Source organism: Sapajus apella, unplaced genomic scaffold, assembly GCF_009761245.1.
Source record: "Sapajus apella isolate SASKATOON/1434 unplaced genomic scaffold, GSC_monkey_1.0 scaffold5, whole genome shotgun sequence".
Lineage (NCBI taxonomy): Eukaryota > Metazoa > Chordata > Mammalia > Primates > Cebidae > Sapajus > Sapajus apella.
The window spans coordinates 14,090,281-14,108,789 of NW_022436945.1; the positions used below are offsets into that span (position 1 = coordinate 14,090,281).

At 45.6% G+C, this 18,509-nt stretch overlaps 1 protein-coding gene across 2 annotated transcripts in view; it reads right to left on the minus strand.

Moving 5' to 3' along the window:
• The window catches only part of PPARGC1A (PPARG coactivator 1 alpha), a 684,512-nt gene extending 671,668 nt beyond the window's left edge, over positions 1–12,844 (minus strand). For both annotated transcript variants that reach the window (XM_032271915.1, XM_032271932.1), the window contains exon 1: positions 12,318–12,844. The gene's annotated coding sequence lies outside the window, so the exon portion shown is untranslated. The remainder of the gene's footprint in view (positions 1–12,317) is intronic.
• Between the last annotated feature and the right edge of the window lie 5,665 nt (positions 12,845–18,509).

Below are 18,509 nucleotides of genomic sequence, written 5' to 3' on the forward strand. Positions count from 1 at the left end.
CAACAACCAGTATTCAAGCAGTGCTTTTTACCATCTTAAATACTGTATAAGCCCAAATAAAAGATGAGGTATTTTCCCAAAACTCTCTGGAAAAGAGAGAGATTTGCATATTTGTGAAGGCTCTCACATTATAGGACATTCTCTAGTTACCTTATGTAAACAACTAAGTGATGATTGAGGAAGACCCAATAGCTTGAAATGACCTCAGTCAAAGCTTTGGGATGTTTAGAGAGGTCACCTGACAGAATTGGTTACAGAGAATGCAAAGAGCCTTAACAGAGATTTAGTCCTTATTCCTGGGGTAAGGTGCCACAGCTCAAACGTTTAATATCATTGTAAACAAGCACTTTAACATAACTACCTAAGTGAATCTAATGTATATTTATTTAACATCTACTTCATTCTGGGTCTGTATTCAGTGCTAATGGCCTCTCTTTTCAGCAGGTAAACTGTTCTTCAACCATAATGACAATGACTAAGAGGACACTTTACGGTCTACAAACACTCCCCAAAACATCATCATACTTATTATACTAGCGCAGTAAAAGAATGAATATGGCCAAAATTTTGGGAAAATAAACTAGTATTTATGTTAATACATGTAAACAATGAAGTAACCATTGTTTTTCAGCAGCTTCTTCTCTAGGACTAGTTGAGTTGGGAGAAATAATTTTTAAATTCTTTCTAATGCAACTGTTACTATCAGGGTCAAAAAAATCAATTAGCAATAAGTCCTATTTTCTGAAACACAGCTTTGATAAACATGGTAAAGATGATTCCATTCTCTTTTACCATTTGTTTGGCTCTTTCATCAAAGCTATGTAAACCTCTTCGTTTGACATCACACAAAGAAAGACCTAAAGGATTTCATTAGCACCACTGCCTGGGACTCATAGTGTGTCCCCGGCTTCTGATGCTATTTCACTCTCTAGGTCGAGTGACTAATTTTAATCCACAGAAAGTTTGGTAATCTATTGAAGTACAATAAATCCAAAATAAAACTTCACCTTTGATTTACTAATTAAACTGTTCTTCTGACAGTCAACAAAACAGATTTTAATTTTTTAATTTTTTTTTTTTTTAGAAATTGGGTCTTACTCTACCATCCAGGCTGGAATGCAGTCATATAATCCTAGCTCACTGCAGCCTAGAACTGCTGGGCTCAGGCCATCTCCCGCCTCAGCCTCCCTAGCAGCTGGGACTACAGGTGTATGCCATCACACCTAGCTGTTTTCATTTTTTGTAGAGGTGGGTCTTGCTATGTTGCCCAGGCTGGTCTCGAACTCCTGACCTCAAGCAATCCCTCCACCTCAGCCTCCCAAGGCTGTGAGCCACCATGAGCCACGGTGGCCTGCCTGGGATGGATTTAAAATGATGAAAGTTCTTAATTATTTTCAACCAAGTTTGAAACTTTCTTGCCTGTGACAGAGAAACTGGAGAATTTCTTAAGTCAAAACAAGGTGCAGAAAAGACTCTGCCTCCTTTCACCTGTTCTCTCTAGGCACATTATTTTTCCTTCTTGGTACTTCACATGGTTTAAAAGAGATGATGATAGTTACATGATAGGAAGGGAAAGAGAGAGAGAGAGAGAGAGAGAGGGAGACAGAGGAGAGGGTGATGATGATGTTTGGATGGACGGATGGAGCTATACTATTTTGTGTATATCTATTCAGATATATGCACAAATCATCCATCTATGTCTCTATCGTGTGTGTGTGTGTGTGTGTGTGTGTGTGTGTGTGTTATTACTCATGTCTCTCTTACTAAATTAAAACTCTCTTAGGGGTTAGGGCAAGCACATTGCAGGTGCTCAATAAATTTCATTGAATTTAAAAAATTAAACACAATTTAAAAAAAAAAAAAAAACCCTTGGCAGGTATTCCTTGATTAATTCCTTTTACACTTTCCTTCTGCCTCAAATGTCCTCACTCATGGACCCCATTCTCATCTGCCCAGATTCTCTTCATTTCTTAAAGCCAAGAACGAATGTCACTGCCTTCTTGAAAGCTTCTGTGATTTTTCCAGCCAAAAGTAAATTCCCCCTTCTCCAAATGACCACAGCACTGCTATCTCCTCCTTAAAGCACTAACCATTTTTTCTATCTTCCCTGCATCCAGGTGGGGTTCCACTTGTAAGGCATATCCATGTTGAAAGCAGCATCTTTTTTCTTTTTCTTTAAGTTCTACACACGCAGAGCAGCATGTTTTATGTGTCTTTGATGCTCCTCTGTCTATTCCTCCCTCAGTTTATCCATCTTAATGCAGCCCAACAGGATAGCTAAAACATGGGTTCGCAAACCAGACATGCTTCAGATAAATCCTGGTTCAACCGCTTACTTGCTGTGTGATGTTGGCTAAGTTACTTCACCTCTCTGTGCCTCAGTTTCCTCGTGGAGTACTAACAACAGTGCCTACTTCACAGAATCATTTGATGACTAAATGAGTGAATCCATGTAAAGCTCTTTCAAATGTCTCTGGAATGTTATAGTAAGTGTTCTATAAATGGATTCTATTATGATGGACCCAATATAATTTACTGAGAATCTACTATGTCCCAGGCTGTCTACTTGACTGTCACATCAGTAAAAACTCCATAAATATTTGAGGAATGACTGGTGAGAGCTAACATTGATTCAGCCCTTTATTAAGTCAGTAACAAAAGTCTTTCCGGTCCAAGGTCTCATTTAATCCTCACAACCATGGCAGGGGATGGATGTCATCCCCTCCACCTTCAGCCAGAAGCAAAGTCCCTTTGCACTCCACAAGCACATACTTAGCAGGTGAAAAGTCTCCACAGCATTCACCTCACAAGCCCGTCAACTTCTAGAGATTTTTTTCCCATTCCCTCCCGCAGCATTTTCCACTTCATACGAAGCATCGTTTTTAGCATCTGTTCAGCCTGACTCCCGTCATTAGATACATTCTTATGTGTTTATAATGCATCATTGATTTGTTTCAGACTAAATCGTGGGATCTAAAAATAAAGTGATGTTGAACATATTTCTCTGCATATTAACTTTAAAGAAATGGATTAATCTTTTAGAAATAATCAAAATTAAATGATCCACTCAGCATGGAGCAGTTACCCAAAATAATAAAATATAGAAACTTCTTCAGACTCCCACTTTTCCTATTTTACTGCTTCTGGATTTGTTAATGTAAGTATATCCTTCATAATTTTTTCATTTGAAAAATTAAGAGGTTTAGCAAGCCTGTGGTAACCCAATCATGTTCTTCCCTGGGGACATTTAAATGGAAGCAGGATTCATTTATTCTCCAAGTCAAATTCTCATTTTCAAAAATGACATTGCAGACTTGACCTCATCATCCTAAGAGAGGAAACAAAGAATAATAAAGAAAGTGACACACGTATTGGTATAAAAGTTGTTTTCTGACATTTCAGCCATTTATCCAACACATGTGCTCTGTCCAGTACAGGCTGAGCAGGATGAGAATCTAGAGGCAAAGAGCATGTGGTTCTTTCCCAAAATCAGCTTCCTCAGTAGAATGGGAGGCAAGACTTCCAAATAAATACGACAGCACAAGACAGAAAGCATTATGGAAAGGAGAGCAATGGGAGTGAGAAAAAGAAGTCAATTCCTGCTGAAAAAAAAATATGATCTGCCCATTTGATAGAACATTTAAAATGTTTTCCCCTTCAATATACATGCACACGTATCCATTTGGACTGTTTGCTTCTTTTCTTTCTTTGGAACCTGAAAATACTCTCAATCACCAGCCCTTGGTGTTTACCTGTCACCTAGGCTTGTTGACATTGTTTTATTCAATTTGATATTGCCCTATTACTCAGAAAGGATTATATATGCAAATAAATATACATTCTGGTCACAACATTAAATAATGAGGCAAACTACAGTTTATAAAATGCAGTTGTTCCATGCCACATTTCATTTTAGAAGGAGGCCTACAGCCAACTGTGAACAATTACCAAATTGTCAGTGGAATTCAATAAATGTTGTTTAAAAAAACTAATTATTTGTTACAATAACCAGCTACTACTGCCACTTTGTATTTGGAGGTTTGTAAACTACTTCCATTTGAAATGTAATTGATTCCATTTTTATCATTTGTTCAAGTTTATGTGGTTGTTCTCATCCTAAGAGATGATAACATCTATTTTCAGCAAATTATACATTATAATTTCTCATTCAAAAGCTGTAACAGAAAACAAAATGCTAATTTATGCTGTAAATGAAACTACAGAATCATAATCACTCATTGTTAACATTAGGGACTAAACTGCTACTGGAAATAATAAATTGGAGCAGAATGTGTAGGGGTTGTTAGATTTTTCTTTTTCTTTGCATCTTTTTGGCTTGTTTTGTTTTCTTATTACACAACCAACTCACTTTCTAATACTCTTTCAGGCAAGAGATTACATGGATGTCTTGTCTTCTTCCAGATAGAAGCCAGACATTCACTTGGCTCTTAGCTTTTAGCTGCAGCTCTCTATTTCAAATATACAGGAAGATGTGCTCAGAAAGCAATCACGAGTGCACACTAAAGAGAGGAAGCAGATTAGAACCACACACCTGCTTTTCCACATTCCATTAAGTTTCCACATCTACTCTTCCCTTTGCATCAACCACCTCCTCCCCTCCCCCACCCGCGTCCCTCCTCCCCTCCCCCACGTTTCTCCTGTATGAAGATCCCTCTGTAACCTGTAACCTCTTCTGGTCAAGGTGAGCCTCATCCAATAGCAAGTTTCCCCACTGCTTCAGCAACTATACCGAATAAATGCATAAACGCACATAAACCCAATAACTTTTTTTTTTAGAGATGGGGTCAGTAGCTACGATTAAAGGCACACATCATCACACCTGGTTGATTTATTTTTATTGTTCTTTAGAGATGGAAGTCTCCCTATGTTGCTCAGGCTGGTCCCGAACTCCTGGCCTCAAGGAGTCCTCCTGCCTCAGCCTCCTGAGTAGTTGGGATTACAAGCACAAAAAAACATGCTCTGGCAAAATTGGTAATTTTCAATAAATATAATCAATCCTTATTAACACACACAAAAAGGGTGGGGGTGGATCTCTTACCATACTCTAGACACTGCTTTGTTGAAATAACGATCTTCATGTGAAAATATTGTAATATCACCTAATGGCATTTTCTCCTTTCTTCTGTTTTTAAAACATAGAATCCAAAAGAAAGAAACATTTTAATATAATTATTATATCAAAAATATGAATTTTTCAGAAGAACCAAAAAGTCACACTGCCTTCTAGAGTAAATCACTTTTCTGCTGCCCTTTTATTTAATGCCGTCTGCTGTACACATTTACCTCTTCGCTGGCAAAGTGTGATCATTGATTTCCTATGGTCTCTCTGGAAGGAAGTTCTGCTTCCTTGATGATGGATACAAAGGGTAGGTGACCCCATTCTCATTCCAATGCAAGCCCTGCACTTTTACATTTCCGCTAGGGCCACAGGAATGTGAAAGCAGTGAGAAACTCCTTGCCCTCTTCGTAGAGACTGTCTTGCTGTCACTACTGACATTTAATGTTTTCCCTCCCCTTCCCACAACTGTATTTTTGAAGATCACAAAATAAGGGCTGAACCACTAAAAGGCGTTAGTTCATGATAGACATAAACGTTAGGTGCATGATTCGGCACAGAAGATACTTGTTACAACATGGCCGTGATGAGAAAGGTCAATTTCAGCCTAAACCTCAAATGTAAGTATACGTAGTACAAGCGGAAAGTGACATGGATTAGCTTATGAGAGTGTATGCCTCACTATATACATGATAGGGTTTTGATATATCTGAATGATTACGAAATTATTCTATTCATGTATCTCACAACTATATTTTTTCTGTTGAGTATTTTATTGATACTCGTGTACATTTGGAATGAGCACCCCACTAAATCATATTTATTCTATTTTCGAAGACCCTGTGTATCTCTCAGGGTAGATCAACCATTCAAACCAAAAACAATGGTAAACTCGGGGGGGGGGCTAGGGGAGAGATAGCAGGGGATGGAGAGGTTGGGGAGGGATAACATGCGGAGAAATGCCAGATATAGGTGAGGTGGGGGAGGGATGGAGGCAGCAAACCACCTTGCCATGTATGTACCTATGCAACAATCCTGCATGATCTGCACATGTACCCCAGAACCTAAAGTACAATTTAAAAAAAAAAAAAAAGAATGGTAAATGCAAACATCTAGTCCAAAAAGCATCAGGTCATTATGCCTGATTCCACCATAAAAAACAACTTCACCTCATTCACCAAAAAAGAATTCCATCTGGTTATATAAAAGAGAGTGGGTAAACTTAGGCAAACAAAGGAGCTATTCACTATCTCACAAAGCTGGCAAATAAATGCCACCATTGCCAAACTTGCAAGAAATGTACATGTGGCCACACAATTCCTTCTATGCTGGAGCAGAAAGTGAGTGCAATAGGGGGAAGAGGACGCTGGTACAAGTCGGCGTGGTGGAGTCCAGCATTCCCTAACTAGCACTGAGACCTTAGGCGAGGACTTCACTTTGTGTGCTCTGCTTTCCTCATCTATCAAATGGGAATCATAATAAACGTACCTACCTCATATGTTGTCATAGAGATTAAATGAGTCAAATACTTACAAAGTATGTGGAACAACAATTGATGGTAGTTATTGTCACTGCTCTTTAATTGCCAAGTTTAAGGTTTACATAAATTACAAAGAAAAGCAAACAACAGCACTTTGGGAGGCCAAGGCGGTCGGGTCACTTGAGATCAGGAGTTCAAGACCAGCCTGGCCAACTTGGTGAAACCCGTCTCCACTAAAAGTACAAAAATTAGCCAGATGTGGTGGCGTGTGCCTGTAGTCTCAGCTACTCAGGAGGCTGAGACAGGAGAATCGCTTGCACCCGGGAGGTAGTGGTTGCAATGAGCTGAGATCGCACCACTGCACACCAGGAAAAGGAAGGAAGGAAGGAAGAAGGAGGGAGGGAGGGAGGGAAGGACGGAAGGAAGGAAGGAAAAAGGGAGGGAAGGACGGAAGGAAGGAAGGAAAAAGGGAGGGAAGGAGGGAAGGAAGGAAGGGAGGGAGGGAAGGAAGGGAGGGAGGGAAGGTAGGAAAAGCAAATGACATTTTCAAGCTGATGCATTAAGTAAGCCAGCCTTACTGGAAGACCCGCAACAAACTCCTTTCCTCTCCTATATATCTAGGAGAAACTCAAAGTCAGAAAAATTGGAGTTACATAAAAACTGGAGTTCTGTGAGCTGGATTTACAGGTGAATTTCTAAAATTTATTTAAGGTTAAGAAGGTAGACATGTTTAACACTCTTTTGCAGTTCATACTACATCTTCAGGGAAATAAAAACGTTGGAAAGGTATAGAAGCCCAGTTGATATTTTTTGAACTTTGAGGTACTGGCTGTCTAACAACTTTGTAAATGGAGGACGTTCCCAAGTCTTGGCTCATCTCCAGGGATGCCAACATTGTCACCACTTTAAGAATTATGAAATATCCAGAAAGAAAAAAAAATACTGAATTCTTTATGGTACTTGGACTGAATGGAAAAAAAGCGTTCCTTGGTGGGCTGCTTTCTGCTTTGGCTATCCATATTCATGGAGCTAATGCCAAGCCAAAAAAAAAAAAAAAAATGGGCAGTCAGCACAAGCTTTCGACAGCTTACCCACATCCATTAATGATTCTGCACTGGAACGTCTACCTTGCTGGAGAAGATACAGTGAGTATACAGAATTATGGGTACTGGCTAATTCAAAACCGTCACTGCCTACTCTGAGAAGATAGTGCCCGTATGAGGATGCCATTTTATATTTCTAGTCTGGAAAATTTGACAAAGTGGTGGCAACGGGAGCAGAGAAAGAAAAGTTTAAAACACATGGTCGAGCCTCGTGGTGATGTCTTTTACATAACCTCAGATTAAGCTACCCAGTCACCAAAAAGCTGGTCAATCAGGTGAGTAAAATCAGGTGTCTGGCCTCATGGACACCCAAGCGGTCAGCTAATTGGCTCCATTTTTCACTTTCAATTGATTGATTCAATATCATACAGATGTGGCCTGCTTCGATTTGGGCTTACATAGTGATAACTAATAAGGTGACCTGGGTCCGAACTGCAAGCAGTAATGACCACTCCACAGTCTGCTTTCTGATAAAGACAGAAAGCCGAAACAACTACAGGAGAGAATCACAGGTTGAAAAGCACAACATCAAAAGATAAAGCTCGGTTTTGGAAGCTTGCACTACTGCCATCCATAGGCGTGAAACTGTAAATTAAAGAATGGTCTGCTGTCTGCTGCACTGAGCCAAATCAGAGACATTTCACATATACATTTTTAATTGGGGGTTTCATTCTAATTGAAGAAATGAATTCCACCTAAGCAGATGCTCCTCCCTCCCCCCCCACCCTGCCACCACACACACACACACACACACACACACACACACACACACTTGCTATGGTATGTTTTGCACATTGGCAAGTGGGTGCAAAATATCTGCAACATGGTCCTCTCAGATATAGGATGGAATTTCCCAGTTTTTAAATGGTAACAGATGTAGTTTCGGCTCTAATACACATTGGGCTGTCTCCAAAAGAACCACCCCTCCCTCCCCAGCTTCAAGAATAAAATGCCACAGAATAAGTAAAAACCTGGTCAGTGATGATTTGTGGTTGGGTTTTTGTTGTTTGTGTTTTTATTTTTCAGTAATGAATAAATGCTCTCGTTTCTAATCTTCTAGGTCTATATATCAAGAACCTCCATCTTCATTATTATTTTTTTTACTTGTTTGTTTATAACAAGAGGTGTCATAATCATGTTTCTTGTGAAAATGAAAGTAATGAAAATGCCTTGTGATTCCAGGAAAAGAGCTTCTTAGGGAGACATGCCTGCCTGCTATTGATGTTGCAAAAAGGCTCCTTTTACATGGTATTAGATGTTGAGAGCACATCATATTGATCTAGAAATAAAAAGCTTAATTTTTTTTTTAGTACAGTCAACCCTTACCTTCATAAGCACTTTATAGCACTAGGAAAATGATTTTATTTTTAATTGAGGTAGAGTAAACAAATTGTATTTGAAGAACATTGCTATTTTTAGGAAACGGAGGATATGTAAGCATTTTGGCAGGAATCTGGGTAAAATTATGAATAAGTCTCACTCTTGCATATTTGGCCCGGGCCTTCTTATGGCACCTCTGCCGGAGTCCAAGATGAGATTTAAAGTATTGCCTTTGTTGTATCCTTTTTCTTCTTAGGAATTGTTAGGAGCAGTTTTCTCAATCATGTGCCCATGCTTAAATGCTGAAAATGCAAACGAGATCAGTAAGGCCCCTTATGCACATGTATTCTTCATTCCTGAAAATGGAGATTGTGGCAGTGCTGGAAACCGCAAATCCTGCTAAGATTCACTGCCCCGGCTGCATTTACCACCAGAGATTAACGCTTCGGTAGAATCTGACGCACCTTCCCCTAATGATGTACATCTCTCATTTGTTTCTGTACTTTATCTTAAAGTTCATACCGCACCACTGGAAGAAGAAATCAATACTTCAAATAATCTCCTTTCCCCACCATACGATTTCACTGCTCTAAGAGTAACACAGTACCCAATACCAGCCCGAGAACCAATCATTCTCCATAGAGCAGAGCCAGCTGCTTTATCAGAAATTCTTTCAATTTTCTTAGCAACATGAGTCTCCCCTTCTAGAAGAAAGATGTTGCCTCTTGGGGAAACGCTTTTCCACTTCAAGTTAAACTAACTTTACCCGAAGAAGCAGGCAGTTTTCCTCTTTTCAAAACACCCCCCTCCCCAAATGGTTCTCTCTTTCCTTTACTCTGAACCTACACCCACCCTGTCCCTCTCTCCCACCTCCTCTGGTTTCCAAGGAGTTTGCACGTGATTGCCTGTCTTGCCAAATCCAGCCGCAGCCCTTTGCTTTTAAACGTTCTCAAACGACTTGTTTCTATCTCATTATAAAGATGCTGCGAAACCTCTCATCTCTGCAAAGCTGTACTGCTTCCTTGGCCCCAAGTCTCCTTCCTCTCTTTCTTTGGAGGAATACAAAGTGTCTGAGTTTCACGGCCCCGGGGTGCAGGTCGAAGGCACGCACCTGGAAACTTATCCTAACGCATCTGACTTCAGGAGTGGGGGGCGCCGCGCGGCCGAGGACGCCGAATGCCGGCCAGGCTTCTGCCCGGTGTGTGGTTCAAGCCTTTCGTACCCGCCTCGGTCCTCCAAGGCGAGCTGGGCTTGGTTTCTGACTCATCGACAGCCACACACACACACACACACACACACACACACACACACACACGCACATGCAGGCAGGCACGCGGACGCCTGCTCCTGGAGAGCAGGAGTTTGCGGATCCCGAGGGGTCTCTGGCTCTCGGCAATCCCGGGCGGGCGCGGGGAGGCGTGGAGAGCACCCAGGGCCCGCCAGGAGGGGCAGGATAGCCTGAAGAAAGCCACCGGCGCTGGCCACGGGCAGCCAGGCACCCTCCGGGCCCCGATCGTGCTTCTCCAGGCCCCCAACTCCAGCGCCAGCCCGACCACCTCGGCAGCTCCAGCAAGTTTCTACTCGCAGCGAGGCCTCGTGTCTACCGGCTGCCTCGCCGCGAACCCTCACTCCGCGAGTCTGGGCTGCCCTCCCGCCCGCGCGAACGCCCGGCGTACTTCCCGGGGGCGGTCCAGACGCCCCCACCTGCGGCGGCGGCCCGGCGGTCTGGCTGGAGCTCGCCGCCGCCTCCCACTGCTGCGGCCGCGGCGACGGGAGCCTCTCCAAGGCTCCCCGGCAGCCCTTATGTATTATTCACTCGGATGGCCGCGGCGCTTTCTGGAGAGCCTAAGCCGGAGAGAGAGGTCTTCACCTGGCAGCTAGTAGTTTGGCGATTTGTTTCTTGGAAACTTGGGGTGATGCGGGGGCGGCGGAGCACATTTTTCGGTTATTTGCTTTCGGGGTTTGGCTTCTCTGCCCCGAGCTCGCAGGAACGCGCTGCGCCCCGGGCCTGGGAGGGAGCGCGCCAGCGCCGGCGAGCGCGGCGGGCAGCCCCGCAAGCGGCCGAGGCTGGCCGGCGGGCTCCGGAGGAGAGGCGCCGGGGAACCGAGCTCTTTTCCTCGACACCCCCCACTCCTAGCGGGCCAGCTCCCCCCGCGGCGCGCGCTCCGTGGGGCCCGGGAATCCCCGGCGCCCTGGACCGCCCACCGAGTTGCTAATGCCTTTCACCATTGCTCCTCCACAGCGCCTCTGGCCCCAACTTTCCCCAGCCCAGATACGCGAGCGCGCGCACACACATAGACACACACCGGCGTGCGCACACACACACACACATGCACACACATCCCTCCCCTCCCTCGACCCCAGCTCTACTTCCCGGTGTAGTTTGGAGATGACAGATGCCTGTAGACTTTCACCAAACAAGCGGTGGGGGCAGCAGACTACAACAGTTATTTAATTAAAAGGCATTTTTCCTCTGTTTCTCGCTCCAGCTCCCAGAATAGCTTTTTCACCCCTAGACCCTGAGCGCATGCCTGTCTCTCCAGGTTACCAGTGGCCCGCTGACACCCATCTCCTTCCACGCCCCCCTTCCGGTGTCTACCCCGAGCTTCTCTGGGCCCCACGAGTCACACCGACACGCACACCTACAGGCCGGCGGCGGGGAGCGTCTAGGGCACGATGCAGCCGGACTGCATTGCACAGTCATCAAAGTTAAGTGTGTGTGTTTGTGGGGTGCCTGTGCGCCCCGGGGGAGGCGTGGGGTCAGAAGGAGCGGAGCCTCCACTCTGCACCCCCCCCCGCCACCTCCGCGGGTCAGGGGACGCCTCTACTTGAGATTGCAGCCATTTTAGGGAAAGAGGCAGCTCGGTCCCCGAGGGGAGTGGAGGGGGGACAGCACGTCGCGGGGGGCTCGCGGTTCTGCAGCCCCTCAGCGCAACTGGAAGGCGGGCAGGCGCCGGGCGCACAGGGGCGCGGCGCCCGCGGCGACTTGGGGAAGGTTGCGCTCGAGTTCCCTGGTTCTGCCTGGAGTTGTTCGGGGTAACGCGCCGGTTCCTGCCTCTTTCTCGGGTTCCCGCTGGGCTGGGAGGTGGTGGGGGAAGGTGTCGATGGCAGATTGGGCACGGGAGGAACGCGACAGACCCCGGAGACTGGAAAGCTAGCGATGGGGGAAGGGGGGATACCTCCTCTCGCCGGTTGGCGCTGACCCAGACAGTGCGACCCACTTGGCCCCCCATCCTCCCCACCCCCTCCCGAGCCTCTGCCTCCCCACCGAGTGCCAAGTGAGCGCGCGGCAGGGGGCAAGGGGCGCGACGCCGCCCGGCACCGAGCCACCCCTTACCTGGTTGGCAGGGGTTTCCCAGGAGGAGCCGTAGTTGTAAAAGAAGGAAGAGAAGAGGGTGTCTTCCGACAGCCCGCAGCCCGCCATGCTCTGGATGCAAATAAAATGAGGAAAGAAAAAAAAGCACACACACACACAAAAGCAACCCAAAATTTTCAAAATCAAATTAAACCAATAAGCCAAGAAGAAATTCTCCCGAAAATAAAGAAAAGGAGGGGGAAGGGAATGGCAAAGGGAACGGAAACTCTCGGCGGAGCTCCCTCTCCGGGAGAGGAGGGATGCTCGGGCTGCCGCCGCCGCCGCCGCCGCCGCTGCCGCCTTCTCAAGACGGAACCTAGAGAGGTTCGTCCTGACTTGGGCAGCCGCCGCCGCCGCCTGTGCCGGCTGCGTGTGTGCGCGCGTGTGTGTGCGTGTGCGTGTGTGTGGTGTGTGCGCGCAGAGCTAGAGACCGCAGGGGAAGCGAGAGGGCGAGATAATGAGCGAGCCGGGATGGAGGCGCAGAGGCAGCGCGAGCGGGCGGGCGGGCGTGTGCGCGCGGGGGTGCGTGCGTGTGTGTGTGTGTATGTGTGTGTGTTGTGTGTGTGTGTGCGCGCGCGCGCACGAGCACGCGCGTGTGGCTGGGTGTGCGTCTGTTTGGGGAGCTCACCGGAGAGCCGGGGCCGTCACGTGGGCGCGCTGACTCCGCCGGCTGCCGGGGACAGCCTGTACTACAGCCCCGGCCACTAAATCAGCCCGCGCCGCCAGTCCTTTGCAGCCCGCGGCCGGCCCGCCGCCTTCGACCTCCGCGCCATCCCCGCCCGGCCTGCGCGCCCCGGGACGGCAGGGGGCGCGGGTGAGGCCGCGGGCAGGTGGGTGGATGGGTCCCCGAGCCCGGGAAGCCGAGAGAAAGACGCTCTAGGAAAAACACAGCTTCCCCCGACTGCTGCGTCCCGGACCCTCCTGGCAAGCCTTCCTTCCACCCTATTTGAAGATTTTGTTTTTTATTCCTAAAATCGCTTTTCCATGCAGAGACCCCCTCTTCCAGCCACGGGAAAATCATTTTCACATAGTTGCCGTGTCTCGCTTTTCTTTCGCGGTGTCTCCAGCCCCCGGCGCGCGTGTCCACGCAGGCACAGATACACCAGTGACTGCCTCCTCCCATCCCAAACGCAAACCCACTTCCTTTTGCCGGTTGCTGTAGTTAAGCTAAGTCAATGCTACATCAAACTAGGCTAGGCTGAGAGGACTGGAAAGTGGATTTAGGGGACAATACTGCCCCAGCAGGAAGAAAGGCTCTAGTTTGGCGTTCTGTTGATTTAACAGTTTAAAACGAAAAAGGATTTTGTACCTTCTGCACTAAAACTCAGGCCCCTTGAGTCACAATTATTTAAAGGGAGCTATTCTCTGAAGTCCATTATATGATATAAAAATGTAAACGGATATAATGTAGTCTCTCTCTCTCCCAACAAGATGGTATTTTAGAACCAAATCTTTCAGTCTTAATAATTGGGTGGCTGAAAGGTTTTTTTTTTTTTTTTCTGCAAAAAGACATTCTTTACCTGCTTCTCCTTACTCTTTATATAGATATTTATAGAAAGTAAAACTCAAATAAAAACCAGCATATCTATGTAAGATGCTCTTAGAAGTATTTGAATCTTTGCAGGAAGAACTGAAACAACCTCTTATAGGCAGTTTATATTGTTTTCTTTCTGAATCCCGTTCCCAAATGCTGCCTATTTTTATTCAAACCAATTGTGTTTTTCCAAGAGTTCGCACTTCCACTTGTAAATTCCCCACTGGAGCTCGAAATCCTCTGTGAAATAAACATTTCCACAGCAACGCAGTGATGTCAGAAACATCGGCTAGTGATTTCAGAGGGGAAATAAAACAGGAGCGAAGAATGGCTCTAGAAAGACAGTTCCTTCATCCTTGAGAATAGCATGCCTCCTAGCAGAAATTCAGAAAACATTTCTGGCTAAATACCTGTTTTCTTTTTCTGAGATTGACTTATTTTTCAAAGGCATGTCAAATGATCTTTAAAAATAAATAGGTCACCATCCTCTTTTCTGGATTGGTGAAGAACGGTATTTCAAATATGTGGTGCCTAACCACACTAGCCACTATAGATTTTTGTAAGGGGGGAAAGATTTTTTTCTAAAAATTGATGTTGGAGAGAACATTGAGGGATGAAATTCAGTGTACGTACTAACTTCAGGCCCAAATAATGCTGACCAATCTGGCTTCAAACTTAGAATAGTTTTTTTTTTAAGTATTAGGCCCACAAAAGTCCTGTTCAGTTATCAAAATTGGTGCTGATCTCACCAATATGGAATAAAGGGGCTTCTGCATTGTTCCCTCTATTGTTTCCTGTGTCTCCTGGCTGAGAAAAGAAGGGAGGAATTCTTTATACTGCCCCTATTTCAATCCCGGCCCCCCCGCAGTCCCACCCTTATAAACATTAAATGCAAACAGACTGGAAAATATAAAATTAGGCCCAATGCCTGGGGTTTCTTAGGCTTCCCATCTAAATATGTTTCTTTAGAAAACATTTATACAGAGCATGATAGAAATGTACACTTTGTAAATTGCTTTTCATGTAACATTAGCCCAAGTTACCATTCTGTTCCTGCAGCCACTCACTGATTCCCTGACTTTAGCTCAGGTCCCGCATTCTCACCAATGGAAGTTCATTCTATCTGTGTTATCCCCTCCCCTATTTGTTGGATAAATGGAGTCATATCTTAAATTTGGAAAGAATCAGCACTTTTTATCTCCATTCACAGATGTGGAAATAGGCTCAGAGATGCTAAGTAACCTAACCCAGGTCCCCCAGCTACAAAGTGATAGAAATTAAACCTAAACTTTGTGATCCCACCTATCTCTTTTTTCCAGATCTAACTGAGCCCATTGTAGGCCTGCTCTTGTATGAATATCTCACCCTGCTACATACCAGATGGAGTAAGTGATTGCAACCCTCTACCGCCAATTGAAGGTAAATGTACATTTGTGACGTGTTAATTTAAAAATTGATTTCGTGTGCATTCGCTCATCTGCTGTCCACAAGAGCCCTGATAGGCAGCAATTATTATTTTTTTTATAGACCAGGAAACTGAGGCTTAAGGAAAGGCCCTCCTCCCCAACTCCCACTCCTACCTACAGCCAGTAAGTGGCAGAGCTGGGTCTTGAACCAAAGACTTCTGGCTCATGCCTTCTCTTTCTCTGAACAAACATATAGGAAAACAGATACACGGATCCACCTAGCAGGCCCAGGGCCTACAAAGGCATCTAGGGATAGAGAGGCAGGAACAGGTTCAAAAGAACCTCCTCTGGGCTCAAATAGAGGAACGCTGTATAAATGAAGCCTCACCTCCAGCCCTAAATATTTGTTTCCCCTCAAGTCTCCAGCTCTCTTTTTTAAACAGGAAAGGCCCAAAGATGGTCACCTGAGTAGTTTTCTGATAAAATGCCTCCTTCCCTGATCACCCCCTCTGCCTGGCAGCTCTGCCACGCCAAAAGAATTCTGCCTTCCTTGGTAGATTTGCTCACCTGGCATCTGCACAGTAACATGGAGGTTTGTTTGCTAGTTCCCAGCAACATAAAAACAAACTGCCACCCCACCCCCTACCCTCACTGGGGCCCAGAACAGATGGAGACAGCCCCCTTGGGAAGCAGAGGGAGCCGTAAGCTCATTGAGAAAAGATCACTCCAGCCACCTTGCCAACTCCTTGCTGTGCAGTATTCAGAAGTCGGAAGATGGAAACCCAAAGCAGAAAGCTTTCCATTTCCAGATCCGCTGTGGCTGATTCTCTGAAGACAAACCGAACTTTCTTCTGCAGGCATTCCCCTATCATATTGCCAGCCAAGTCATGATTTGTCATGTTGAAAATACAGGATTTGTTGAACTAATAGCATCCTATTAGTGAGAAATCCATCTTTATTCATAAATACTTTCCCCCCAAGAAATAAGTTTTGCATTCATCTCATATTGGAAATTGGTTAATAGTCCAGATGATGTGGGGTGTTCTCCTTGTTTATAAATGAGGTGCATTAGCACTCTTGTACCACTAGGGTATCATTTAGCGAATGGCTGCTCGGCTCTGCAGATGCAAGAGGCCAAATTCTTGTAGATGTGAATAAAAAATGATCATTTTGGCTAAAACTGCAGATGGGAAGCAGATGTAATGTACAGAGGAAGTCGATTTCATTCCATCTCTTTCCTTTAATAAAATAAAGCCTCTTAATTTGTCTTATTTAAAAAAGCATTCTGAATACAAACGCATGAGTTAACTTGAGGCAAAGTGAAAACCAGTTGTCATTCCTGCCTTCAGGAAGTCTACAGTTTCATCACATGTTTGGTCTATCAGGATTTGGGGTTGCCACTATTTCTTTGAAACTGTAAAAGTTTACATCTCATCAAAATCATAATTACCCTGGAGAAAGATTAAAATTAAGAAGTTGTGAGACACAGAAATGTCAGGAGGGGAAAAGGGACGTATAACAGAAGAGGAAGTTATCTTTTTTTTTTTTTTTTTTTTTTTTTTGAGACAGAGTTTTGCTCTTGTTACCCAGGCTGGAGCGCAATGGCACGATCTCGGCTCACCGCAACCTCCGTCTCCTGGGTTCAGGCAATTCTCTTGCCTCAGCCTCCTGAGTAGCTGGGATTACAGGCACGTACCACCATGCCCAGCTAATTTTTTTTTTTGTATTTTTAGTAGAGACGGGGTTTCACCATGTTGACCAGGATGGTCTCGATCTCTTGACCTCATGATCCACCCACCTCGGCCTCCCAAAGTGCTGGGATTACAGGCTTGAGCCACCGCGCCCAGCCCAGGAAGTTATCTTTTGTGGAAAACACGGGATGCCAAGGTCAGGGAGGAGTGTGCAACAGTTAATGCAAAAAGAAACTGAGGCAGGGCCTGGCACGGTGGCTCATGCTATAATCCCAGCATGCTGGGAGGCCGAGGCAGGTGGACAACTTGAGGTCAGGAGTTTGAGACCAGGCTCGCCAACATGGTAAAACCTTGTCTCTACTAAAAATACAAATATTAGCCATGTGTGGTGGCACCCCTGTCTCTACTAAAAATACAAAAATTGGCTGTGTGCGGTGATGCACACTTGTAATCCCAGCTACCTAGGAGGGTAAGAAGGAAGGACTGCTTAAACTCAGAAGGCAGAGGCTGCAGTGAGCTGAGATCGTGCCACTGCACTCCAGCCTGAGTGACAGAGTGAGACTCTGTCTCAAAAAAAAAAAAAAAAAAAAAAAAGATCAAGAAAAGAAACTAAGAAGTGGACCTCAAAACAGCTACAGCAGTAATAGTAACAAATACTTAGCGAATGTTTCAAACGTGCCAGACATAATATATAGTATGTGACCATCTCTTCTGTTTTGGGCTTCCTTGAGAAAGGATTGGAGTGCAAGTTGTTTATTTGGGAGGTGACCCTAGGAAACACAGGTAAGGAAGAAGGAGTGAGAGAAGGAAGTGGAGGAGGCTGTAAGAAGCGCCGCTGTGGGTAACAGGAGTTTAGTTCTGCTTGGGACCCTGTGGGAGGCAGTGCAGAGTGCACACTCTAGACTGACCCCCCTGGAAGTGTGAGGGGCTGGGGTATTTGTTGATCGTCCAGCTCCTCAGTGGAAGGCCAGTCCCAGGTGTTGGTCACTCCCGGCCACATCCCACCTGTGGTCAGCATGGGCAAAGTGGGGTCTAGCAGCCAGAACAAGTCCTCGGGCAAAGGGGTGCTGCTGCTGATGGAATCCGGGAAATTCGTGGAAATGGTCATGCGTGGAGACGATCAGGGCTGTGCGGATTGAGTCGGGACCAGCAGCATCTGCGACACAAACATTAACTCATTTAATTTTACAAAAACCTTATGAAGTGGGAACGATTACATTTCCAGTTTCTCCCAGGAGAACACAGTCTAAGCAAGTGAGGAGTGGCATCTGTTGTTTTTACCCAGCTAGCATCGGTCCCCTCTTCTGGGAACAGCCCCCTGCTCTTCCTTTGAGAAGCATTCCCTTCCCTGTCTCAGTGATCTGGCCTCACTGTCTCACTCCAGGGATGTGCAGGGGACCCTAGCTGACCGGTGAGACCTCTGCCTCAGATTTTCACTGGAGCCATAGAGAGGTGTGCGTTCTCTGCTGTGAGAGCGAGGCTGGGAGAATGCGGAAGGCTGGCGCTCTTCCAGGCCATTTGACTCCCACCAGAATGAACCCAG